This window comes from Limulus polyphemus, unplaced genomic scaffold (assembly GCF_000517525.1).
Source record: "Limulus polyphemus unplaced genomic scaffold, Limulus_polyphemus-2.1.2 Scaffold1881, whole genome shotgun sequence".
In the NCBI taxonomy this organism is placed as follows: domain Eukaryota; kingdom Metazoa; phylum Arthropoda; class Merostomata; order Xiphosura; family Limulidae; genus Limulus; species Limulus polyphemus.
The window spans coordinates 87,100-114,735 of NW_013667491.1; the positions used below are offsets into that span (position 1 = coordinate 87,100).

General features: G+C 33.6%; 1 long non-coding RNA gene across 3 annotated transcripts in view; it reads right to left on the bottom strand.

Moving 5' to 3' along the window:
- Positions 1 to 27,292, bottom strand: part of LOC106465240 — a 31,020-nt gene extending 3,728 nt beyond the window's left edge. Inside the window, exons 1-3 of one of the 3 annotated variants that reach the window (XR_002611928.1) lie at positions 26,705 to 27,089; positions 7,706 to 7,962; positions 3,906 to 3,986 (exon numbers count right to left, since the gene is read on the bottom strand). This is a non-coding gene — a long non-coding RNA (uncharacterized LOC106465240). Of the gene's footprint in view, positions 1 to 3,905; positions 3,987 to 7,705; positions 7,963 to 26,704 lie in introns of all 3 variants that reach the window. The other 2 variants (XR_001291192.2, XR_001291193.2) reach the window with 2 other exon arrangements.
- Between the last annotated feature and the right edge of the window lie 344 nt (positions 27,293 to 27,636).

Consider the following 27,636-nt stretch of genomic DNA (forward strand, 5'->3'; position numbering starts at 1 on the left):
TGCATTTGCTATAAGATATCCAAAGGGAGTAGATCTCTGATGCAACATTCTGGGACTGATGGCCACTAAATACCTAATGCGTTTGCTATAAGATATCCACAGGGAGTAGATCTCTGATGCAACATTCTGGGACTGATGGCCACTAAATACCTAATGCATGTGCTATAAGATATGCACAGGAAGTAGATCTCTGATGCAACATTCTGGGACTGATGGCCACTAAATACCTAATGTGTGTGCTATAAGATATCCACAGGGAGAAGATCTCTGATGCAACATTCTGGGACTGATGGCCACTAAATACCTAATGTGTGTGCTATAAGATATCCACAGGGAATAGATCTCTGATGCAACATTCTGGGACTGATGACTACTAAAGCTCCTATGCTGGAAACTAAGTTGCTGCTTCTTTTGATAATGTACGAACCATCAACAACAACAATTCTGATCATTTATAAACACTGTTTGGGAAAGTAGCTTTGTGTGATTTGAAATGAAGGCCTCTTTCCATATATGCTGAAACACAAAGTAATATGACACAACATTATTCATATAATCCTTTTTGAAACTCATGACTGTTCATGTAACTGAGATGACATCACTAACCTGGAAGAAGCAGCACAGTACACGTGCTTTGAGGATGACGCTGTATGAAGTAAGTGGCTGTCAAACAAGTGGCAACATGATGAAAATGCTCTGTCGTTTTCACTGAGATTGTAATGGTTGTCATTACCTAAAGTTTGTGTAATTCACCTTACTAGTGATATTTTTCAGATATGTGACTCTGACAACAACCATATTTGGTATATAATACTGCCTAAATTTAGGAACACATACTGCTATATACTGTTAATTATACTAATCACATAGTCTCTCTCTCTTAATACAGCATAATAAATACTTGTTGTGAGAGGTACTTGTTATCATGAACCATGGTAGTGGTTCATAAAAGGGATCACCCATTTGTTCTTCTTCGTTATTATTTAATACTGTTCTGCCAGCCTACAACAAAAATGGCTGTGAGTATTGTAATAAAACCTTGGCAATATTACTAAATGCATCATTGCACATTGTGTAAGGTAATACTTAAATTTATTTGATTACCAAGCAAATAACAGTGGCTGTATAGCTGTTGACACCCATTCATTTTAATGTAATACTTGGAGCTTCATAATCTGATATATTCATATACAGCTGCATGCCAGCCATAGATGTAATTTAATGTCTATATGGCAGGCATGACACATGTACCATAGCAATTATTAACTTATTGTTGCAACTGTATTGATGTTATGTATCATTTGCAGATATTGTAGATACAGTAACCATCTTTCAAGCTGACAATAAGGAGTGGCAGAAATTATACAAGGAGATGACGATTCTAGGCAAAAGGGAGGCAGAAATTCTGTAGGTATATATTTTATTTAGTTTCAGACAAAGTAAGCAACAGAGATGGCCCACCGGAGTTTAGGGTCGTCACAGTGGACGAGGGTTGTAGAAGTGTCACAGCCCAAACTCCATCAGAAATAAAAGGGGGAAAAAATATGTTAATTTAAACAATTTACAATCATTAATTAATGTGTTTTTGACCTTGTAGAGTGTGTAGAATGTCACTCTAAGAGGAAATCTGGCCAGCTGCAACAAAACCATGACTGGCCTTACTACGACTAGCACAGAGGAGGGGTAGGAAAAGGAAGAGGGAAATACAAGAATTATGAGAAATATTAAAAATGCTTATTTGTATACATATACTACTATGACATATTGTCTTATACTTGCACTGAATACATATGTATGCATCTATACAACTTGAAAAATTCATATGGCTATCTATATATACAGCTATATATATACAGCTTCACAACTTTAAAAACTATAAAGCCTGCATGTTCATATTATATATATATGTGTTTGTGTGTGTGTGTATATATATATATATACACACACATAAACTATCCAACACGCATTACATGTGAATGCATGTATGAAACACTTGCAGTTACAAAATCCAGTTCATGCACCATTCCAGTATAGTTCAGTAGTCCCTCCATTCCAGTGTTTACAGACTCCTCATACAGTTACAGGGTATAAATATAATGGCTATGTATACATTTTACAAGCATATACATAACTTGTGGTATGTTGATCACCATGCACCATAGTGAGCATACATACAGTACCACTATCAGTGATATCAGGAGCAATAGCCATTCATTCTGCATAAGCCAATCCAAAGGTTGTTATTGATTCCTGACAGAGCATCATACACCAACAACATATTTCATTACACTAATCTCTTTCAAATAGAACAGTATTACTATTTATGTCCAAGATGAACATAAAAAACTACAGAAAAAAGATTATTAAAAATTGTTAATTTAAAAAGGGAGAATAGAAATCTTCAAAAAATTACAGAAACAAGACAGGTAGCTTAAAGTGTAAATTCAATCAAAAAAAAAGTAAACAAACAAGCTTAAGGTTTGAGACATTGTGTTGACTTTATTTCCTCAAGCTACAAATCCATATTTTGACTCTCCTAAATATTACAGCTTTCATACATGGAGTCAAAATATGGATTTGTAGCTTGAAGAAATAATGTCAACACTATGTCTCAATTTCTGAATTTTTTGAAGATCCCTATTCTTCCCTTTCTAAATTAACAATTTTTGACAATCTTTTAGTTATGAGCAATTTGATACATTTTGGGTTGAATGTAGAAAACCATACAAATCTATCAACACTTGACTCTCAGTAGATATCCCTCTTTTCCAATATTCTGATTTTACAAAATGCCAATCTGCATATACAGCACACAATGATTTCTGTTGACGTTTTTCCACTTGTATACATCTGAATTCCTTCAGCCAAAACTACAACCTTGTGTTATGCTCACAGATGTTTTATATAACATATACTTGGCCTTAAGAGAATAAGTTTTTTATTCCTTAATTCATTTTTATGGTATTTTCCCAATGCTTTCCAGTGCTTATAGATCCTTTCACAGCTGTGAATAATTCCAACCACCAACAGATGTGCAACCTTTGTCTGTTGATGAAATATGTCTTGCACCTTCCAAAGACAACTACACAATTTTTCCTTCACAGCATGAATTATACCTCACTTGTCTCATTTCCAAGAGGAAAAACAGCAACAATTCCACATTACAATTACCAAAAAAGGATGTGACCACTCCTTTGCAAAAATGTCACTAAGACTTAGGGGTTGAGAGCTGTTTTTTATTTATAAACTGCAATGTCATTTTAATAAATACATTTGGAGAAGATCACATTGACTGATACCTGATCATAAATTTTATTGTTACACAAATTGTATTTTTCAGTTTAGAATATAACATTTTTTGACAAGGAAAATACAAAATTCAGAAACTGAGTGAAAATTTGAGTTTCAATGAATGATGTTTCCCAAGAGGAAACTGATGATTATACTTCAGAGAAACAAGTAAAAACTTTTCAATTTCATTTCTTTTGAATTTCTAGAAACCAATTTCTGATAAGGGTTGGAGGTTTTTTTTCTATTTTTATATGCAAATTACACCAAGTAAGTGTTAGAAAATGATAAAATACAAATTCCAAAATATTTTTGAGTCAAAAATTGTTAGAGTTAAAGTTATTTTTTTTTACTTGAACTTTGAAATTTGATATGCATATGTGCAACTGACTCCTGAAAGGTGCTCACTAGCTTGGATAGGGTTAAGCAAATTCAATTATAAATACACATCTGATACTAAGTCTAGTCAGAAATGGAGAAAAGACAAAATATACTATACATAATAGTTGCGGCTAGAAAGGTCACACAAAGTAATGAAATCTTTTGCTCAAGATATATTTATTATTACATATACCAAACAGAAATATTTTTTTAAATTATAAAATTCAAATACATACCATTTCCAGAAACATAGTACTTGTTATATGTTCTGATTCATCAGAAAAAGCTGGTGGTAACTAGTTTCAGTTTGGCACAACCTGTAACACCATAAAAACAAAAATCACTGTTAATGACACAAAAATAATCAACTAATCAAAATTAGTGTTTTGGATTATTACTGATTTTGAGGATACATAAACATTAACTAATCAGAATTAGTGCTTTCAATTATTACTATGATTAAATATTCTAACTACCCAAATCTCATGAAAGAATAATCAATAAGTTAAAAGTAATTAATTAATAAGCCCAATAGTATTCATTTACAGTGATGTCATTGTGAATCAAGATTGGTGGCTACTTGGTTGCCTGTCACCTATCAGCTTTGTTTTTGAAGATAGCTTGAAGCAAAAAATGGTGACTGCATATATGTCAGAGTGCCAAACACATGTTGAATGGAACTTGCTCTATATTTTGTAATGCAAACATATCACATATAATAAATTATGGAAACTCTAGAGTGACATAAAAGATTCTAACCAGAATGGTCCCAAACCTTAGAATTGGAAACAAAATTGTGAGTAATGATGAAGATGGTGAAAAAAAAATCATTGATAACCAGCAATTTTTTCCCATGATATGCAGTAGCAAATTGCCCGCTTTTAATGACATCAGTGGATTAGCAAATTCCACTAACCAACCAACTCTATTACAAGAATACAATTTTTGAAAATAGACTCCAGCAAAAGAAAAAATAAAAGCAAGAACGAGGGAACAAATAAAACAAAATATTTATTCGCAATCATCGTGTTTATAGAAGTTTGAACTTACTGGCCAGCTGTTCAAACTTGCTGCTGTGACTGGAAAGGCTCTCTATACATCTAAACAGGACAGAGACAGTAAGAATTACCCTACTTTATTCTGATCTTTCAAAATAGGTAATGGGTTCAAGTTTGGCATAACATAATCCCTAGCTTCATACACCACTGACTGTTCCAAACACCATACAGGAGAGAAAACCACTCATACATACTAATTTTAGGCATTTAAAAAAAAAAAGGCCATAACTGAATTTTATCAGGGATACTGCCAAGATTTAACTGTTGGGGATGAAATTATAAGTAGATCATTAGGGTTTAATGCTAGGTTTAGATTAGCATGTAAGGATGAACAGATTGGCTGATTGGACTTTTGAGATAATTTATGTGGTGGAACTTTATGGAATGGATGGTTTACATTTAAACAGAGTAGAGGTTGGCCTGTTTGGAAAAGGTATTAACTCAACTGTAAGGACAACTTTAAACTAGGATAAGACAGTGCTGACAGCCAGAGTTATGAAGAAAAAATTAAATATAAAGAAAAGCACAGTGTAGGAAAAAAGTATAAGAGTAATTTTAAGGGTAGGTTAACTGTTAATACTGTATGCTGGAAGTATAAAAATAAAACACGACTTTAAAGCACTAGTTGGGGCAGAGAATTTAGATGACAGAAATTTCTTTGAAATACAGTGTTAAGTTAGGAAGACTACTAAAAAAGTGAGAGGAGTGGCTTTATAACACAACTTTAAAGGGCATCTAAGCTGTCCTATCAAAATTGTTTGAAATTTGACAGGAACTTTCCTAAAGGCATGTAGTTTCAGAAAAATTAAATACTTTTAGTTTTTGTGTATGATTAGTTTTGAAATCTTGGAAAATTACATCAGGAAATGGTTTTTATAAGAAATAATTAAATACTTTCATTTGTTTCAGATCTGAGCTTCTTATTTTTATGTTTTAGCACGTTATTCTAAAGAGTTCTAAAAATATTTTATCATTCCATAAAGTCTACATTTTTGTCAATTTTTTAGTTTTCATAATCACATTAACAATTATTACACAAGAACAAAAGTAATATTTCTTAAACAATAAGCAAGTCTGCATTTTTAATTCCTATTTAGGATTTCACATGCATACATTCTACAAATTTTAGAATTGCTTTGTATGTTTATCTTTATTTCAAACTTGTATTTGACTGTGCCCTAAGTAGGTCTATTGTGCCGAGAAAATAACAATATCAACAACATGAATAAGTGCTGGAAGCATATATAAAGCATCTTTCTTCCCACTGACTCAGTACAAAAGGATTTGAGTGTTACTGTAGAAGAGATAGCAAGAAAAGTACACGTATGTTCTTGTGTGTTACAGTATTTGAATTCATGTTTTTACTTGACCTTTCAAACAAGTTAATTTTAACACATAATCTGATATGCATCTTCCGATGCAAAGTATAACTTTTACTACTAGTAGTACTATAGTATAGCAAAAATATTGCAAAGTCACAATACAAGAAATTCGGGTAAGAACAGTCTATGCTCTAAGCTATATGATATGTATTGTAAGAGATCACCAGGTTAAACAGATACCCCATAATATACAAAGAACGTGACTTTACAGCAACTAACAACATTTGTTCAGGTCACGTATTGCTCATTATAACAGTCTAAAGACAAAAAATGTTGGAATTAGAAACCCACACTTTCTTCTTATGTACTGTCTTCTTTTATGTGCCTTTCCATGCTTCAACTTTTCTTTTATGTGAATGTGTTTAATAAACACAGCCTAAATAATGTATTTACTTGTTTTCATATAAACTCTAAGTTTCAAGTGTATCCTGGGCTCCCAAGTGAACAAGAACTCACTTTAGTTGCTAGGAAAAAGCTTGTTGTACGAGACGACTAAAAACTTCCTCGTACGACCAACTTAAATCCCTGTGTTTTCCAAAGGACGATTGGTGCCCTTGTACGGAGAAGAGCATGTTATCCACATGTCTCAGTACTTGAAATCTCAGCTTTGGTAAGATGCACTTTTATGCAGAAATGAAAATAGCACATTTTTCATAAATATTCACATAAGTTATCTTGCTTATGATGAATAGTTTAAACAAGATTCCTTCATCACAATTACTTTTCAGTACATTTCATGATCTTGTGTTTAGGTCTATACACATGCAACAAAAATAAACATGGAGTGATAGCTTACAGTAAAATATGATATCATGTAAAAATCGCATACAATTTTATGTATAAACTGAAGAAACTGTTTATATGTACTGGTGCTACCCGGCACCCAAAGTAATTTTTTTTGCTTATCAATTCCCCAGGATAGCAATAACTAATAAAATATTTTATTCTGCATAGAGAACATCATTTTATATGGTTTTATTGGATGGAGTTTTCTAACAGTCTTGTAAGGTAAGATTACTTTCAATTTCTACACATTTGGTCTATATTTTGTAACGACATACTTGTTTCTGCTACACAATGTAAGAATCCAATCATTATGGATATTTATCTTTCAGATATTATTTACTACAATTTATGTTTTATACAGACTATACATTATTGGAGTGTAGCTATTGATACATATTATATATGCTGTCTAAATATTTTTAACTGTGACAAATACAGTTAACAGTAAACTGTAGGTATTTGAAATTTTTAAAAGCATGTATTCTCATAACTTTTAAGTTTAAACATATTAATGAAAATATATGCAATAGCTCAAATGTATATGCATACCATGTTGCTTTATAAATTATGGGAACAGAATATTAATAACATATATTAAAATTTTCCTAGATGGTCTCTAAAAATCTAATGGATTCACTTAAAAAAACAGTGAGATCTGTGTGAATGAAGTGTTGCTCCTACTTTTTGCTACCTCATCTGAAGAAGAGTTTCTTTTGTTTGAATCAGAGAAGGAAATCGTGAGATCAACTCAAGTGGACCCAGATGAACCAACCTAAATGAATTCACTGCTGTTGGAGGAGACTGACCTACCTAAATGGGAAGAAGATTCTCCATCTCACCCACAATAAGCTGATGATATCATTACTGGTCCTCTTACAACAAGCACTGTAGTCACTTCCACAATGGCTAGAGACAAGAAAACACAAAAAATCCTCTGCCCAATAGTGTAGAGTAGAAATGGAAGCTTCTCAAAGATGAGCAGTCTAAGTTGTTAAGGGATTTCATCCATGGAGAACCTGTGTCCCATCAAGCTAACAAACAGATTTGCTCACCAGCAAGTGGAACACCTAAATATTGATGCCAAAAAGAAAATAATAATGCTAAATAAGTGAAGTTACTCCCGAAGAAATTTTAGCTTTTCTTGGTGATATTATTGATATGAACATAGCTCACTTTCCATCTCTTTGGGAATATTTGTCTACTATTCCTTCACTTTATCCAAGCTGGGGTTCTTTGATATTTTCCACGGTAAAATTCATCACTATCATTCAAAATGACAATGCTAATAATCTACCTAAAACTAATACTAAGCACGATAAACTCTTCTAAGTCAGGCATGTGCTTGATTACCTACTAACAATTTTTCCATTTCACTGTAACCCTTCTAGGAAACAATCTATTGATAAGTAATTAAATACTGGGAAAAAAAGGGTAGAATTTCATTTCAACAATATCTACCTAACAAGCCTACCAAGTCTGGGTTCATATTCTAAACTTTAGAGTATGTTCTGGTAAATAGGGATCTGTACCTTCTAAGGGGTTAGCTGACACAGTTGTACCAGTTCTTATGAAAAAGTATCTTAGTATCTTTATTGATAATTTTATACTTCTCCAAGCATGTTTGATAAGTTACTTGCACTTGGCACTTATGCTTGTGACACCTGTAGAAAGAACAGGACCAATTTCCAGATATGGTCTCAGGTAAATTAAAAATAGGAGTAGCAGTTTTTCAGCCATGATTCATTGACTGCTCTGAAGTGGCATGACAAAAATTTGATCATTTTAGTTCCTACCGAAAGTTTATCGGTAACTAGTTGAGACAGCCATGCTACTTTTACTATCGTAAGCATCTATACTAGAAATTAATCTCACTAAGTATTTGTGTTATCAGCATTTGTTTTTTGTTGCAATTTCTGCCCGCCCATATATATATATATATATGCATACAAATATTGCACCATACTAAGTATGGTAACTAACTGAGCTGTACACACTGTACTGTGTTACCATACCCTAGCCATTCGCACTCAGTTGAACTCCATACAAAATTTACAGGGTTGCAGCCTATCCACTATACAAAGTTTAGTGACTAGAACAGCATTATTAGCCAATCACAAAAGCAAACTTTTCCTAATGTTTTCAGCATCTTTTGGTGGATTGCACCAACATTTCTGTTGTATAAAATACAATCTTTTTTTTTAAAAAAAATGATCAAAAGACATTTTTTTGGGGGTTCAAATTTTCGAGTTCATAGTTAGGGAACTTACTGATGATGTTGGTCGAGGATCAGAGTAAACATTACAAGTGTAGTATGAGCATGAATAAGTGTACAGTAGACTGCAATGCTGTTTTAAATAAGGGTCTGTTCCAGGGCACCAATCGTTCTTCGGAAAACACAGGGATTTAAGTTGGTTGTACGAGGAAGTTTTTTAGTCGTCTCGTACAATTATTAAAATTAAGCCCTGTAATCATAATTATTATAAGCTGGTATTTTGACAAAAAGATATTTAACTATGCATATGTCTTTGAAAAACATGCAGAATCAATTTTTTGTGCACCTTGAATATAATTCTTATTTATTATACACTACAGTGCTCAGTTTTCAGTGTTTTAGTTTCTGCTCAAGATCTATGTACAAAGTTTGCAATATTTGTCTAAACAGTAAGCAACTTCATAGTTCATATGTAAGCTACTCAGTTTGGTTTCAGCTATAAAGTTTTCAGTGTACATCTATCTGAAAAATGTAGAGCTAATGATATGTGCTTATTTATTCATCTCAAACAGCTTTTTTTTTGTAACAATGTTATACTAGTTTCTTTTTTGCATCTACTCGTGATTATATGAAACTGTATGTAAAGTTTACCATGTATAACTTAACTGTTTGTATACAAGTTCTTCCTAGTTTAGTTTTGATTGTTTTTCCATTACAAGATAGCTGATAAATTTTGAATTTGGTAACAATGTTGAACTGCAGTGTTAATTTCTTTTGCTTTCTACTCATGACTTGTACTAAACTGTATAAAGTATATTTATTTACAAAGCAGGTTTATTCATTTATTCTACTTACACTTAAAAGTTTTACTACTCAGTGCTTAGTATTTGTGCTCCTCATTGATGCTCTTGTTTATTTATCTTATTTTGTAACTTCTGCATATAATTTTTACGTATTTTCAATTTCTGCAAAATATCAAAATAAATTAATTGTTACTTTATGTTAGTCTTGTTTTAACTTGAACAGAAAAAGTGAAGGTATTAAGAGTACAGAGTAAATATACTGAGAAGGAGAAAAAAAAATAGTAATAGTAGTATTTAAATATGAATAATCAGCACTCGTGTATCAATTAAAATGTAATAAGTAATTAAAATCAACATTTTATATTTATACAACCTTAAAAACTTCAAAGCACTTTAAAAGCACACTATACGTGTACACGTTTCGATGTTCTGTACATCGTCTTTGGGAGTTATTTACAAGACAATAATTTATACTTTTTTCTTATGTCATGTGATATTACATTGCATTGTTACTTACATAATCCCTGCACTGACTTGATGGCCCTTCACTCCTGTTTAATACTTCTTTTTATTTTTACATTTTATGATTTCTAATGATTCTCTGACATTTAAAGCTGTAATATTGTGACGCTGAGCTAAAATTGTAGTTCTTTCCCATAAAATTGTGTGTTCTGTTGTTTTTACGTGTTCCGCTACAACCAAGTTTTCTATTTTATTATTTCTTACATAACCTTTATGTTCCTATATGTTTATTTTAAATTCCTTTTAGTTTGACCTATATAAATACTCCCACAATCTATGTTGTAAATCCTGGTTTTATCTTTCAATTACATTTTATCTTTAGTATTCCCTTACATTTCTTCAATCTTATTTATAGGTTTAAAGATAGGATACAAATTTTGTTGCTTTTTAAAAGCTTTAAATAATTGATCTTTTTAATCCTGGATTATAAGGTAAACTTAAAGTTTTTTTAGTTTTTTATAAATAGATCTCAACATTGTATTTTTAACTAACATAAAACTTTTGTTAGATTTCTTAAATGCTCTATGTACTATATTTGGTTCAAATCCTCTTTCAATAGCTACATACTTAATTAGTAACAGTTTGTGACTTAAATTTTCCTGTCTTGTACATATTTTTCAAGCTCTGTAAACATATGTATAACATGCAGGAATAATGTCATATAAAAATGCAAAAAATAACTAAGACCCATAATACTGTCTTGTGAATCATTTAAATACAACCTATATATATATATATATCGTGGCCATTTTCCACATATGTAATATCTGTAAGACCCTTTTTCAAAGACACCTTCAACTTTACAATCATAATTGATTAATTACACTATAAAGACTTAATAGCCTGCTCCAATGCAGTCACCAAAGTTTGTAACATAGTTTAAGAACTTTACATCAAAGACCCCAACCCACTGATACACATCCTCATCAACCAACTAGCAGCTATTTTAGAATCTACTATCTAAAAAACTAATTTTATGTTCAACAACCAAAACTACATAAAAAAATGGTTTAAGCATAAGCTAACATTTTTATGACACAGATTGAGTCTCAAGCTATTAATTCAGCTATACACCCACCATTACACTAGTACAAATATGTATATGATACATTTGTCAGTCACATTTACAGAACACACACACACAGTTTTTTCGACCAAATTAAATCTACACACCCAAATATTAATTTCACCAGTATATATGAAAAAAGATAATCACTAACATTTCTGAACATTCATATATCAAGAACAGATACATAGTTTAACCCTTTTACTACAAAAGTCAACTGTCAATTGAACCTTTATTAGTGTTAAGTGCAGAAATTGGCTTTCCTCCATGGCAGCCAAAAATTTCCCTCTTTACTGCAAGTCCATAGTTCTCCTCTAGTCTTGAAATGACCATCAAACATCCCTAGGTGCTGCCATCTGTGAGCAGCATCAGTAACCATAAACATAAACAAGACTCGTTTCATCCACCCATGCTGCCTACAACTAGTAACAGGCAGTTGTAAACCATTTAGTCAATCAATAAATTGACTAATCATTCAACTTTGTTGAATAATTCATTAGAGACAAAGATATGCTTTATTTACTTATTAAAAAATATTACTTGTTTATTTATTGAATAAACAGTTAAATGACTGCCAATCACTAGCCTACACCCCAGCTTTGCATACATTTTTACTGTATTTTACACACACGTTTTTGCATTGCACTTAATTGCAAAAGTAAAAATGAAAACTTCATCTCTATATAATTTTGCTTTTTTCTACATGGTGTCAAGCCAGTTGATGCAAATAAATTTTATTATATATGTAATTTTCCGTCAATATTGACATACATACATATATATATATATATATATACTTATAGTACAATATTTTTAGGAGTTACTATTATATTTTATATGTATAATGCAATTTCATGCTTTCGAAATACATTTGGCTTTTTCTTGAATAACTTTAGTCAATTTTGCTGTCATATCTTGCAAAACCCTTTTCAATAAATTTTGCATATTTCCTTGTAGAAAATCTAAATTTCCATTATTGAATACCGTTTTCAAGAAAATTTAATGTCAGATGTAGAAACTTTATGGTCATTTCAAGTTCGAAAAGTAATAAAAGAGGTCAAATTAAAAACTTTATTTTTTTGATGGAGAATTAACAACTTTTGTGGAATGTCCATGAAATCTAATTACACAGTGAAAGGGTTAAAACAAAAATCCAAAGAAAAATCACTCACACTTGACTGTACATTGTCTAGAACTTGGCATATGAAACAAAGTGAAAACTCAAAATACTAATAAATCTAATAAACACAGCCAAAAAACTTTGCTCACCTGACAACCTTAATGATAAAGTCAACCAATTAAAACAACACCTCATTAATGTGAATAACTTTCCTCTAAAAACTGTCAAAAGAATATACACAGACACTTCAACCAACAACACAAAATTCAAAGAAACAACAAAACACTACACCACTGTATACCTTCATCCCAGATATAAGCAACAAAATAACTAACATAATACTGTAAACATAAAAATACAAACCAAACATTGTAAAGTAAAACTGAGAATAGAATGTAAAAGAAAGTAGAAATAAACTTCAAATACAGAATAATTAATGACAATACAAATTGGGAACTCTAGCTGAGTTTGTTAACCCAATTTTTGTGTGTGAATGCACAAATTTTACCATTAGGAATGGAGAAACTTGCATTATGATGTGTCTGGGAGATGTAGACTAAAATTACTTTCATCTTATTCTTTTAATTCTACTTATTAGAGCTGAGGAATTAGTGGTATATACTAATCAATTAATCAATGGACCCATTAACTGATTAGTACAATGTCTGCACATTTCATGAAAAATATTTTTTTGTTAAAAATAATTTGCCACATATTTTTATTTTAATATAATATGGACATTTACCTACTTTGCAAGTGAATCACTAAGGTTAACTAAAGTTAACATTTTCTTACACTGAAAATTTATTTCCAATAGGTACTTAACTCTACTCACCCAAAGCTATCTCGATCTTAGACTGCCCTCTAAGTATTGCTAAAACTTTTCACTAACAGTGCATTAGTCTTTTATACCCCATCAGTTTCATACAATTTCAGAACATGTGCTGATCATGTGACTACCCTCCACCAATCATAATTTTGAGAATTGACAGATTCAAATCAGAAACACTGGCATATCAGTGGGAAGGACGGGTGGGAGGAGATAAGTGTCTATAAGAAATACATTTTCAGTGTAAGAAAATGTTAAGTTCTGAAACAATCTTAGCTCCATTCACCCAAAGCTATAATCTCACATTGCAAAGGTGTAGGGGCCAATGAAGGCACATCAATATCCAATCAAGCAGAAAGCAACCACACTGAAAGAACAAATGTTCAATAATATGAAAATAAAGCACACCTGTAGGGTATAGAACAACTTCTGGAACAGGTATGCTCTTCACCCAGTAATTAACACAGGAACAAAAAGACGGTGTAACTGAATTGGCAGGCACCAATGCATTCAGAAAAAGAGATGTACAGCCTCGAATCAATGGAAAAGTACTATAGAACCATGGCTTGAATCAAACATGGAAAGTCTAGCATGGAAGCAACAATGGGCTTGTATAAGTATGTGCTAAGGGTAGTGCCATGGATTACAGCAGAGTATTTCAAGTGCAATCCATCCAGGAAAAACATCCATTGAAAACACCTTGGATAAGATACTGAAATCAACAATTGCAGTCTTCCCAGGCAAATAACATCTAGAGGAAGCACCTCAGATACATAGAATGAAGACAAAAATGACAGACATGAGTGTGATCTGGAGGGTTTTCATAACAGACATGTCATACTTTGTTCACATGTAGCAGACTGTAGTACCATAGTGTTGGTAAGCCATGGTATGGTGCTGGAGAAAATTAAATAACTAAACATGGCTAGGGCTGAAGGACCGTGAATTGCATATGAATAGGCCAAGTGCAGTCCACCTGGGCAAAAAAACATCCAGTAGAAGCCCCTTGCATAAGATAAAAAGATCAACAAGTGTAGTCCACTAAGGGGGAGCACCTTGGATACATATGATAAAACCAAGTGCGATCCACCCACGCAAAAAACTTCCAGAGGAAGCACTTTGGTTCTTAAATATTATATTATTGTATGATCATTGTTTGGTAATGAGTATGAGCACCCTCTTCTTGCTGAGTGGGTACACATGATATATAAAATCTGATTTTGTTTGTAATACACAACCCATACAGGAGGAAACCTCCTCAGTCCACCACTCCAATGAATAGAAACCGGAAGTGGCAAGAACTCCTGTACTACACTAGAAAAGAAGGGGGCAATACGTGTTAGGGAGTCTTGAGGAAGAACACACTGGAGACAGTGCAATGGGTGTTTGTGATTCTCTATTTTGAAAAGCAGAAAGACCCCAATTGGAAGTATCATGGGTCAGTAAGGATGGACATAAATCCCCATCTGCTTTACTCATGAAGTCCATAAGTGACAGTCCTTTATATATGAAACAGTGATAAATATATATACACACGCACACACACATAAACCACTGGATAAGCAGCTGGTGGTCTTTCAGAAACATCCTACCTCAACAGTGAGCATTATCGAAGTATAGAGGCAATACCTGCCACCAGGTGGTATCATGAAATATGATGTATATCAACTAAATGAGATAAAAAATAATATTATATTGACTTACCCCAGTCAAAGGTGAACAGATGTGTGTAGAATCGCCACAGGAGGAAGACAATACCCATCCAAGGAAGATGCAGGTAGGTCGTGCAGATAACGTGCAATAATATATTAGGAGTTGTTCACATACCAACCTGAATGATCACTTCCAAAGGACAGTGGATTCAAGCAGCTAAAGACATAGTAGATGACGAATGTGGTGTGAAAAAATATTATGTAAATGGTAACCTTCGATGGACAAGTGAGAATATGCCAGTCCTATGAGTTGACAAACCCCACTAATGAGCACAATAAGCGATAGATCACTGGAGGCAAAGGAATTCCATGGAACAAATAGATGGGAATGAGAACCACAAAAGGAAGCAGTACAAGCCACATAACATAGCATGGAACAAACTGGACAAAGTAGTCAATCTGGATCTGAAGGAGAATACACGTAACAAATGGAAGGTAAGGAAATAGGAGAAAACGCTAAACAACTTATCCAGGCAGCTGATGTCTTGGGAAGGAAGGGAAGGAAAGCCAGATCCAGATAGAGAATCCCACACAAGGAATGGTAAAAGATGTGGGAAACATTAATGGCATAAATATCAGAATAGCAATGACCCTGTGCCAGGAGGGAAAAATGGTACAAGGAACATGTTGCAAACGTTGAGATCTCAATCCGGCAGAACAAATAAACATGGTGGATGGACCAGATGAAAGTAACAGAAAAAGAGGGAAATAACCAAGGAAAAGAAGACATTCCAGAAGTGGGAGAATGGAAGATGTTCGACACAGCAGCCTTATTAGTAACAACAAACAGTTTTCATGGACAAACACTGATCAAACAACCAGGTGAAGAACTGGGACAGATAAGGAACAGAAGGACAAGATGGGCAGAAGCCACAGTGAATGGACCAAAGTCTGATGGAAGACCAATGCCTCAGAAACACAAAAGGTGCAAACAAGGAAAGATGCTATCCTAAAGGTCAGTCCCTAAGCTGAGGCAAGGGACTGGACAAAAGCCACACATGCAGTTGGAGTTTGGTGACATTGGAATAAACCACGTTATACTGCAGTTGTCAGAGGAGAGACTGGGACAGAGGTAAGGGCAGGGGATATTGCTCCAGTAAGGGCCAGAGCAGATGGAACTACATCTGAGCAGGCCAATAGGGAGCAACAAGCAGGAGATGACAAGGAATTGTCTGGGGAACGTAAAAACTTTGGAGAAGAGTCTGGTCAGGGAGTAGGCATATAGATGAATACCCCTCCAACATGACAGGTGAGGAACTGCAGACCAAAATGAAGTTTAGCATTACAATGAGTGGCAAATGCATATATATATATATATGTGTGTGTGTGGTGTTCCCAGTTGAGAGCACACCACAAAAATACCTGAGGAAAAAAGGGATCACTCCATGGGAAGAACCTAGTTGGGGCGAGATAAGTGACTGGCCACCTGATTCATGACGCCAGGAACGTGACACACCTAGATCACCCTGTAGTGGTCATGGGCCCAGTAAAGAAGATCCAGCATCTGAAAACACAGAGATCTGGTTTTGGTTCGTCCTTGCTTGGTGATACAACCAACCCCAGTAGAATAGTTAAAATGAACCATAACCATTTGCTCCTCAATAGTGGGAGGAAGTGATACACAGCCTGACAAACTGCCAAAAGTTCCAGGATATTAAAAGGGGGAGTAGCCTCCTTGACAGACCATTGACTGGAAGTCTCTTGGGAATCAAGGAAAGCCCTCAATCCACCAAAAATGCATTAGTAAACAAATGAAACTCTGGACAAGGTGGAGTAATGAAAACTCCCACCATAGTCAGTTCCCTGTTAAGCCACCAAGCAGGGTCGGCCCTGATCCCAGGGTGAAGGATAATGGGATGGTCCAAGAGATTGTGGGAGAAGTTATATTGGTTGAGAGCTTCCATGGAAGCCCACATCCCTAAAAGAGAGAGAGAGAACCCCTCATGCAGTGAGAAAAGGAGAAGGTAGATTCATTGAGACTGCCCGCACCATATCCCTGAGCCAAAGTGGAGAAGGGTGGGCCCAACAAAGATGGGTTTTGTTTTGTAGTTAAATACAAAGTTACACAAAGGGCTATCTGTGCTCTGCCCACCTTCTAGTGGTATAAGTCTGCAGACATACTGCTGTGCCACTGGGGGGTACAAAGATGGGAATAGAAGAAAAAAACACCAATGGAATAAGAGGTTGAGTGGATCCAACTGGATCAGAAAATCCCACCTGATTAGCTTCCTGAAGGAGCAAGCAGGTGTGATTGATTGACTGAGCACAGGAAGAGGCGAGCAGGAGGCAGTCTCTATGGAAAAGAGAGTCTGAAGACCCAAATGAAGTGACACAAATCTAATCCCCAATTAGATGTGACTAATTGTAAAGAAAAAGGAATTTACAAACTAAATAATATAACAGTGAAAAGAAGTATAAATAATGAACCAACCCATCCACAAGCTTGGTCAAAGTTACAATTACCCAAACAGTAACTACCATGAAAACCCCGTACATAAACTAAAAATTAAACATAAACATAGTTATAATCAAACTCTAAACACAAATACAAACTAAAGTAAAAAGATGGTAAAAGAATTATAAAAATAAAACTTACCAAATACTGAAGAAAGAAGACATGAAAGACCTAAATTATCGAGTGCAGAAATTAGGTTCATCCACACAAGCTCACTAAACATGGGTATACCTACTGGGAATGAGGAATACATGTTGAAAACTTACCACAGATCTTCTGGAAAAAAGGACAATACCTAACCCAGAAGATTTTATGGAGGCACAGTAACAGACAGAAAGTGCTGTAAAAAGAAATTTTAACTCAGTAGTTATATCCTTCCTCACATAAAATTGTAACTTGAAAGGATGAAATCATTGGCCAAACATAAAACATGAACTCCCTGCGAACTAAAGCCTGTGCTTCCTTAGCAGACATCATCAACTCTGAGACCTGTGGATTCATGTCAGAACTATTGTCTACCTAGGAAGAACATCATCTACCATATTAAATCTCAAATTCATATAAACACATTGGAATTCAGAAAACAGAAATACTTCTAAGCTAAACGAGTAGAAACAATGGAAAGCAAACACAAGAAGTCCAAAACTTGAAGTTGAAACTGATATAAATTTGTGATCAAGCGCAATCAAAATTTTGTAGTCACATGGAGAGCGAGTTAAAACACACATCTATACACTGGAAAACCAATTGAGAATGTGAGGATTCTTCTAGCATAGTGGAGAGAGCTAGCTGCACTAGTATAGAGGGCACAGTACATTTGGTGGAAGGTAGTCACAGGATAAGCATGTTTTGAAATGGCAAGAAACTGATGGGGTATAAAAGACTTGTGTGCTGTTAGTGAAAAATGTTAGCAATGCTTAAAGGGCAGTCTAGGATCGAGATAGCTTTGGGTGAGAGCGTTTCAGAATATCATCATGTTTATTTTTAAAATATGCAGTAATCCTCCACTGCTCTTCTGTAGATCAAATAAATTGATAATTAAATAAAGAAAACATGTTTTAAAATCACTGATAAGGATAATAACATTTTAATTTAAAATGTATCACAATTGCAAGCAGCCAGTTAGCTGCTGTATTCATGCAGCTTAATTGGAATAAGATAAACATTAAGATAATATTGAATAGATTTGCAACATCAAATATTTTGCAAGTGCTTACTATAGTTACTGAACTACTAAGTAATTAATACTGAGTTCCAGCAGAGCAAGCTATATACTTTAAGTGAAGCCAAAATTAACCCTGCAATCCATATAACTAATTAAACATATAATTCTATTGATAAAGATTAGAATGCATTGTTTCATCAGTTAGGTACCTTACTGTTAACAGCATTTTTGTCCATAATCCCAATAATATCACACAAGGTTCCACCAGTTTAGGAGATTTAAGTTAGCCATAAATACAATGCTAACACTTTTTATAATTACATTCAATATACTAAACAGAATAATCATTTTTGATAAAAAGAGTTAGCACAAATGATCACATATAAAGTGTACTTGACTTAAAATAAGACCAAAAACTGGAGCCCTTTCGAATAGTTGACTATTCTTCTTCAGGAGAACAAAGGGTGACCTTTAGCCTATGCAATGCAATATATAGTAGGAAGTGTGATGTCATGTAAACCGGAAGTCCCAGTTGAGTTGAACCTGGGACCAATATTGTCAATGAAAGTAACAATAAGTAGCTAACGTATCATACCAAGGAAACACAAAAACACTAGCTGCCTGCTTAAACTAATTTTATGTAAAAAAAACTGTTTCAAAATTATGAACTTTATAACATACTTGTTTTCCCTCCCTATCACGTTTTTTGACCAAAGGAAACTCATTAAGCCACTCCTACAAATGAGTGACATTTGTATTCAATATGTTACCCTTTAAACTGTTTTGAATTTCTAGCAGTAATTTTCTCAAAGTACAACCAAAAACTGATATTTATGAAGATACAAATCATTAAAAAAATACCCGAACTGTTCATGAAAATGTAACTGAGTTAAACATAATACAAAGGAAAAAAATATTAAATATAATGTGTGTAAATACTAACAGTCAAAGGTATGATTAACAATGCCTAACCAAAGATAGCTTTCTATGTCAAACCCATGCAGCCTCAACCCCCATTCCTTCCTACTGGAATTAGCCAATGTCTGTATAAGAACTAGACATTAGGTTAGGAATGAGGATGGGTCAGAGATTCTGGGATGTATGTGCCAGCACATCAGTGGAGAGGATAGTGAGCAGCATTACCACAGGTAGCTGGACAAATGGAAACCCAAGAGATAAGAAGTCCACGTGTTTCTTGGGCACATGTTCTACAAGCAAAGATGAGTGTAAGTACACATTAAACTTGTAGAAGTATTGTTTGACTAGTACCTACTTTAGGAGTATAATCGTTTGTTACGACCCACCTTAGCCTACACATTAGACTGAACTATTGATTAATGAAATTTGCCTGACCTTACACTTGAATATGGAATTTTTTTTATGAAGGACCAAATTCTGGGATTTGTCTGGCTATCTTAGTTTTGAATTAGCCAGCAGTTTTCCACTTCTGAGTGACAGATTCATTTGATGGGAATCGAAGTTTAATTATGAATAACAGTAGGACAGCAACAACAACATCTGATATATGTGTGATGGTAACAAACATTTAATTCTTGAATGTTTTGGAATGTACAAGGTCAAATATTAGGACAAAAATTTCTAACAATTTGTAAACAGGAATTAAAATACAAAGAAAAATGATAAAGTTAATCAAAAAACAAAAGAATAGGATAATGCAATAATTTTAACATTATTATACAAGTTATTCAAAACAGACTTAACTAGTGAAGTTGTGTTATCAATTAAAGTTGGGAGTTCATTTATAATAAACTTTATTTATTTAAAAGTTCAATATTAGATGATTCAAATGAGATAACTGACATTTTTAATCAAGATGGAGTGGTTGCTGTTTTCCTTATTTATGTGATTTGTGGAGTCTGGAGGATTTGATAGTTGTTTAATAGTTTTGCTTGATACTCCCATATATTTGCAGGTATAATTGGCATATCATTTTACTTGTGAAACTAAAAAAAAAAGGTAAACTACCTTTTCTTGATATCCAAATATCAGCAGATTAGTTAACCAGTTTACAATATCTGTTTATCATAAGAAAACACATACAGGCTTACATATTTGTTTTGACAATTTTATCCCAGCCTCCTTTAAATATAACCTTATACTCAGTCTTCTCAATAGATCATATAACATCTGTTCTGACTACCTCTCTTTATTCATATTGAAATAACTACCGTACAGAATATTCTAATAAACAACAACTATCCCTTGCATTTTTATTCAAACCTCTAACATGGACATTCCTTTCTAACAAAACTGAACCTCTCCAAAGAAAGTATATACTGTAAAAAATACCCATTAATTATCTCTTTTTTTTTTTAGGTAAACAAAATTTCATATTGAAGTCACAAATCTTAAGAATAATTAAAACTTTTTATTCATATGTTAAATCACAAATGATATTTCAATCGCCTTTCAAGACTCAAACTCCATTCAGGTCTAAAGACCTATTATCTACCCTAAAACATTCCAGTACTTCTCTTCAAAGTTAGATCTACTAAACATTTCACATTTATTTTCTGTATTTATTTTACTGTCAATGACTGTAGTATAAATCTGCTGAAATTAAACCAACAAATCATTGTTTGTATCATTACACTGTTTACGGACACAGTTATATGATACTCTCGAAAGCAACAAAGCATATGCACAGATATAAGCCGACTTGACCCCTGCTCCTAGAACATAATGTGGAATTTATCAGCATATGTTTCCTACAGTGTTTTCAATGAGAATTCCCCAGAGTAATAAGATTGCACTTTGAATTTTTGAAAAATGTTTATTACAGTATATGGTTTGGAGCTAATCCAATAAACATCACAAGTGTTTGAATGTCAGTCATCCTTCTTGGAAGCTAGTGGTATACCGTATGGGCATACAAAGATAACTGTCTGCTTTATCGAATGCTTGTATAGAGAATGAGACTAAAGAAACTACCCTTAAACTGGAATATCGAGGTGCCTGTTATTGCAAGATTTAATTTGGTTACAAATACTAGAAAAAAGAAAGAGAATGAAGCGTTTTTCTTTGTATTTTGACCGATGTTTTGATTTATGCAAATATTTTAATTTTTCTGCATTGTGTTTTGTCATTATGTATTTTATACATTGTTCATTAAAGGGTTATATTTTTTGTTTTAAGTGTAATTTGCTTGACTAACCCCTTCTAAAGCAGGTAGGTAATCTTTGTTAAAAATCCTTTTTTTGTTACTATGTTATAATCTTTGTTAAAGGATACTTTTGTCTTTGTGTACCTCTGCAAATTGTTTGTTCTGTGTTAATGGGTTTGTAAAGTTACCATGCTCTTGGATCATGCCTTGAGTTTAAGAGCAATTGATTTAAAATCCAATTATATTTGTCTGCCTGAGAGAGAAGGGAAGAATATGATATATGGGCACATCAAAGGTTTTCTACCTTCTACAGCGATATGTTAACATTTTCCTTAACTGAAAATGTATTCATATAGATAACTTTCTATATCACTATGAGATATTACCTTACATGCAACTGCTATAACATTTCCTGCACATACCAAAAGCCTGGAATAAATTTCTACATCTACATGTATTACATCAACCTATGATGTAATCATCACAGCATTGTAGCTGTCCATACTCTCCTGCTCAATGAGGTTTTTTTTGTGTAAGTATTTCCTGTGAGACAATGCCGGCCATTTGGCAGGATCTGATAACACTAAACATAATGAATGTAGTGTTTAGTTGCACATAAGTTTATTTTTCTTAAGTTGAATGTGTAAAGAAGAAAGTGGTGTCAATGAATTTATGAGAGTTGGTTTGTTTTAGAGCAAAGCCACAATGGGCTATCTTCTGTGTCCACTGTGAGAAACTGAACCCCAGATTTTAGTGTTGTATGTCTGTAAACTCACCACTCTCCCACTGGGGGACATGTGTGAGGGTCAAGAAGATCAAACTACATCATCAAAGCAGTTGGAAAAAGAAAATCAATAGGTAAGACTCACCACATAAGATCTTCCAGCGACATGAAGAAGGTAAAACTAGAGGCACACAAAGCCACCCAGTGATGTAAGTAATGGGAAGGGAATGTGGTAGAATTCCACATGCCAGTCTGCAAGATCTCCAATGTTTGGTATCGAATTTAGGAAAGAAAGATTGTGATATTCCTAATCTTACAAAAGGTGACATTAAAAACCAGTCGTTCTGACTCACCCAAAAAGCAATATACCTGATGGCTAAACTGATGAACCCAACCAGTTAAAGTGGAGGGAGATAACTTCCTAGAGGAGGAGGTTATCTAGGGGAAAAACAAGCATTGACAATGGTCCACAAAGGTGGTTGGTCAGTGTGGGATAGCAACAGATAGCCATAAAAGACAATTGGGAATGGAATTATTGCATAATGAGGACTAGAAGGGAGTGAGGTGGGAGAAAAACAAATGATCACCATTCCTGGTCTTTGGAAGATAGTAGTCAAGGGACAAAACAACCAGTCCTTATGATGAATAGGACAGGAAGAGGCAAGGCATGAACGAAAACAGCCAAAAGAATAGGAATAGTACAAGGAAAGAGACAAAAGGTGTAGATAACACCACTTAGTAACTGGAAATTAAAACAGATAGAACTACAGGGAAAGCCTAGGTCCTGAAAGTAGGTGCTTCCATGTGACAAACCCTAAAAGCTACATATATCTTCAGAATGTTGATAAGCAGAGATTGGTCCACCAGAAACTGACCCCAGAGAGAGTGAAGATGTAAAAAATTGCCCCTCCCTCAATCAGAAAGGAAAGCAATGGTTTAAAGATACAAATTGGGTAGAATACCCTTGGTCATGTTAGAGCAATTGAGCCACCATGACAGATGGGGAGGGAAATATGATTGGAAAGAGAGAAAAGTAGAAAAGAGATCACAGGACATGTGCTACAGATCTTCCAGAGAGCAATGATGGGGGGGGGATGCATGTGTAGAGAAAAATCAGAGACCCCAAAAGTGAGAGAAATGAGAGAACCTCACATGCTGGAAGAGGAGAGTGAAGAGCCTACAATACCAATATCTCCGTGGCAGGAAGACTCAAGGGAGATGTTTGACCTTGTAGAGGATCAGTGGGAATAAGACAGGTGAGAGAATAATGAGAAAGTGGAGTATGAAAAGCAGAGACAGATCTGCAGAGAGAACTTGCAAAACCCAAGGGTCACTAGTAGACTATAGGTGTGAAAAGGGGAGAGAAGCAGACTCCAAAGGTTTCAAACCCAAGAACTGGCTCCAAGGAAGAGTTACCACTGGGTGTCTTGATGGTCCACCCAGTGAGAAGGAGGAACATGGAGTAGAAGTGATAAGACAAGGAACAGGAGAGTGGGTAGCTCCATGGGATTCTTGAGGTTGGGTAGCCAACATATGCATTTCTTGTCTAATAAATCAAAAAACTACAAACTCAAAAAGCACATGAAGTGCCCAGGAAAGAATGAGTTTTTTTCATGTGCTAGTGCTCAATGGGATTTCTGAGAAAGGAGGTTGTGTCATCTCTTATTGGTAGAGAGCTTCAGCATTATGATAATTATGTCATAGGTTGATGCAATACACATGTGGTAGTTTATTCAAGGCTTGTGCCATGTGCAGGAAATTCCACAGCAGATGCATGCAAGTCAATTGCTCTTAGTGGTGCAAAGAGGTAAATAATATTTTTGAATCCTTTTAAAGCAGCTACACATGGTTAGAAAATTGTTAACTTTGCTTTGTTTCTTTGTTCTGTAGTAGGTGATGTCTCCTCTGCCTGCAGAGATATTTGAGTATTACATGTAGAATCCGGGTTGAACAGGTTAGCAATAAGCTGATTTAATAAATGCACAGTAACCAATGCTGTCAAGATGTCACACAAAGACTCTAAATTCGAGCACAATTTGTTCAACTGTACTTCATTTTCATTTTGACTAGTAGAGATTCATCTTGATGGACAGAAAACTGACAAGCTGTTCACTGATCCAGTAGAGGCAGTCATCCATTTGTCTACACAAGCATGCACCAATTTCTTCTATGTTTAAAGGATTATTTTCACTGTCCTTTAATATGTCCATTCTCTTTATTTATCATGCAACTTAAAATTCAGTCAAGTTATCAACCACAGAACACTCCCCTTACTTCTTGATTGAATCTATTGTTATTGCAGGTTGTATGGAAATCAATTTCACCCAAAAATATCATACTAGAGTTTTTGGATAATTTTAAATAGCCTCAATTTAAAGTCAAACATGAAAAGAATTAGAATAGCATCAATTTATCTTGTAAAATAAAATTTTTGTTAGTTATGGCTTTATCTTATAAAATTTAAAACTCATTACCAAATGAATAAAGTAGAAAGTCTATGCAGATAAATTATTGTGTTAACAAGTAATAACATTTAACTTCTCTACACTAGCGGCAGTTATATTTCATTTTTACAATCATGGTATGATACCAGTTAACTTTTTAAGTTATCTATGCAACACTGTAACCAGATTTTATAGTACTTTTTACATGAATTAAGAGCCTTCTACTATAATAATGTAGCATATTGGATTAATCAATGGTGACCAAATAGTGTTAAAGTAGCCTAAATATGTCAAACAAATTTAAAATAATGTTAATATATGCTGTACATGGTTAGTCCAGTCAGGTTAAAATTCTACAGTTTCAAAGCTTATATCTTTATTTCTAGTAACGTGACTGGCATGAAAATAAAACCAAGTGAAAACATTTCATATTTTTTTACTAAAATTAAATGGTTACAATTATTTCTAATTATATATATAGAAAAATTATAATTATAATGAGACCTTAACTAGCTTGCTGTAGACTCTAGATGTATTGATTTCAGGAAAACAACAATTTTTTTATTGTAATTAATAACCCAATCTAACTTTTCTTTCTAATACTGTATGGTAAGTGTAAACATATGGCTGCTTATTTTTTATTAATTTCTGAAAAACAACAGAGGGGGGTTTGACCTTCCTAGATCTACACTTCCTTATACAACATGTTATTAATTTCTGTAAAAATGGATGGGGCTCAACCGCTCAGGATCACTTCCTCCTATATTCGTGCCTGCTTATACAAAATGATATATATAGCAGTTCAAAATTAGTGACATCAGGAGCTAGCTCTTATAGATTTTCAGTGAGAAGTGGGGAGGAGATTAAGTTGGTTTGATTATTTACAACATTTTCTGGATTTGTTTTTAGATGTGTTAAGAATGCAACTGTGTATAAATACATCAAATGATATGTCCCATAGATACAAAAATTAAAGAACATTCTAGAAGGTGGAAATTAAGGCAAGTGGATTCAACCTTAGCATCCCACCTTACTGAAACTACTCACCAATTTGATCTGGATAAAACTACAAAATTTTACATAGCTCTGAAAAAGGGAAGAAACTAAATAGCCTGGAGATTTTCTAAATATATAAAGTCTAAAAACAAATCCAGGAAAAGTTCTAAACAACCAAACCAACACAAGTTCCTCCCCCTCTTGTCTCAAGGCAAATGTCAAGGTCACTTCTAGTTCTTTGGTTAAACATATATAAACCTATTAACAAACCATTTCAGTCTGTACCTGACGATGTCTTTACTGGCAAAACCATAGTCATTAATGAATGAAGTATTTGTGAAACATACAATTGTTTTTGTTTTTTCCTCAATTCTGTAATTTTAATTTGTGTCAAAACACATTTTTTCTCACATAGTGAGTGATATACCAAATGTTTTCCTAGCACTGACAAATTGGAAACAATACATCTTTACTTTTAAATTGAATACTGTGGTTTTTACCTTTAATAATGTTATTAAATAATCATATTTTGCAGCCTATTGATAGCCTTTGAGTATAAGGTGTGAAACTTTATTAAGTTTTAATTTACCTCTTTAATTAAAATTGTCAATGTTCTAATGAAAAATTCAATCCTTACCTCACAATGAGATTTTGTTTCCTACATTAAGTAAGATGTTGGCACTATTCTTTTTTTGCTATGCTTTCGTTAAAACTTTAAAGTTAAACTCAATTAGGTATTTATCATTTTATGATAACCGATATATTTTTAATTTTATTTTTAGTTAAGTTTTATGTCACAACTGACCTGTTTGAATTAACTTTAAAAACGACCACTTCTTTTAATTTAATCTAACTTGTCCTTTGTTACAACTTACATTTAAGATACTGGAACTTCTACGCTTATATTTTACTCTGATAACGCTAATTTGTGAAGTACAAGTTCAACCATTTGAATTTAATTTTTAAAAATTGTCTCGGGTCACTTTATTTAATTTTAAAATTTAAGCCTAATCTCACTTTTAAAAATTAATTTTGTTTGATTAATTAATACATTAATTCGTTATATTTATAGGTGATTGTGATTTCGTTATTTTATATTTGAATCTAAAAATAAAGTCCGAACAGAACGCCACTAGCAACAAAATTTAGCTGCAACTACTTTTTACACAAAAGTGTAATAAACTATCTGTATTGTTTTCACTGGTTTCACATTATTACATACAATATTGTGTATAAACATCCTATAATTTATATCTTTTTTTTAGATCACGTTGAAAACGAGAAAATATAAGTGAACACTAGATGGAGCATACATATTCATGATGAGATGACGCAAATAAATATTTTAAACGTGATATGAATCACATTATGATGAATTATCTAAACTGATTTAAAACTCTGCTAGTTTTCTCAATATAAATAATGATCTTTATCACAGCACTCTTGCAGTTTCATCAATGGCGTACTCAGCAGGTTTGATATATATTAAAAAGTATTTAATATTGTTACGTCTCCGTTTGTTAATTAACTTTCCGTAACTTCGTTCCGACGAAACTTTAGCGACACAAG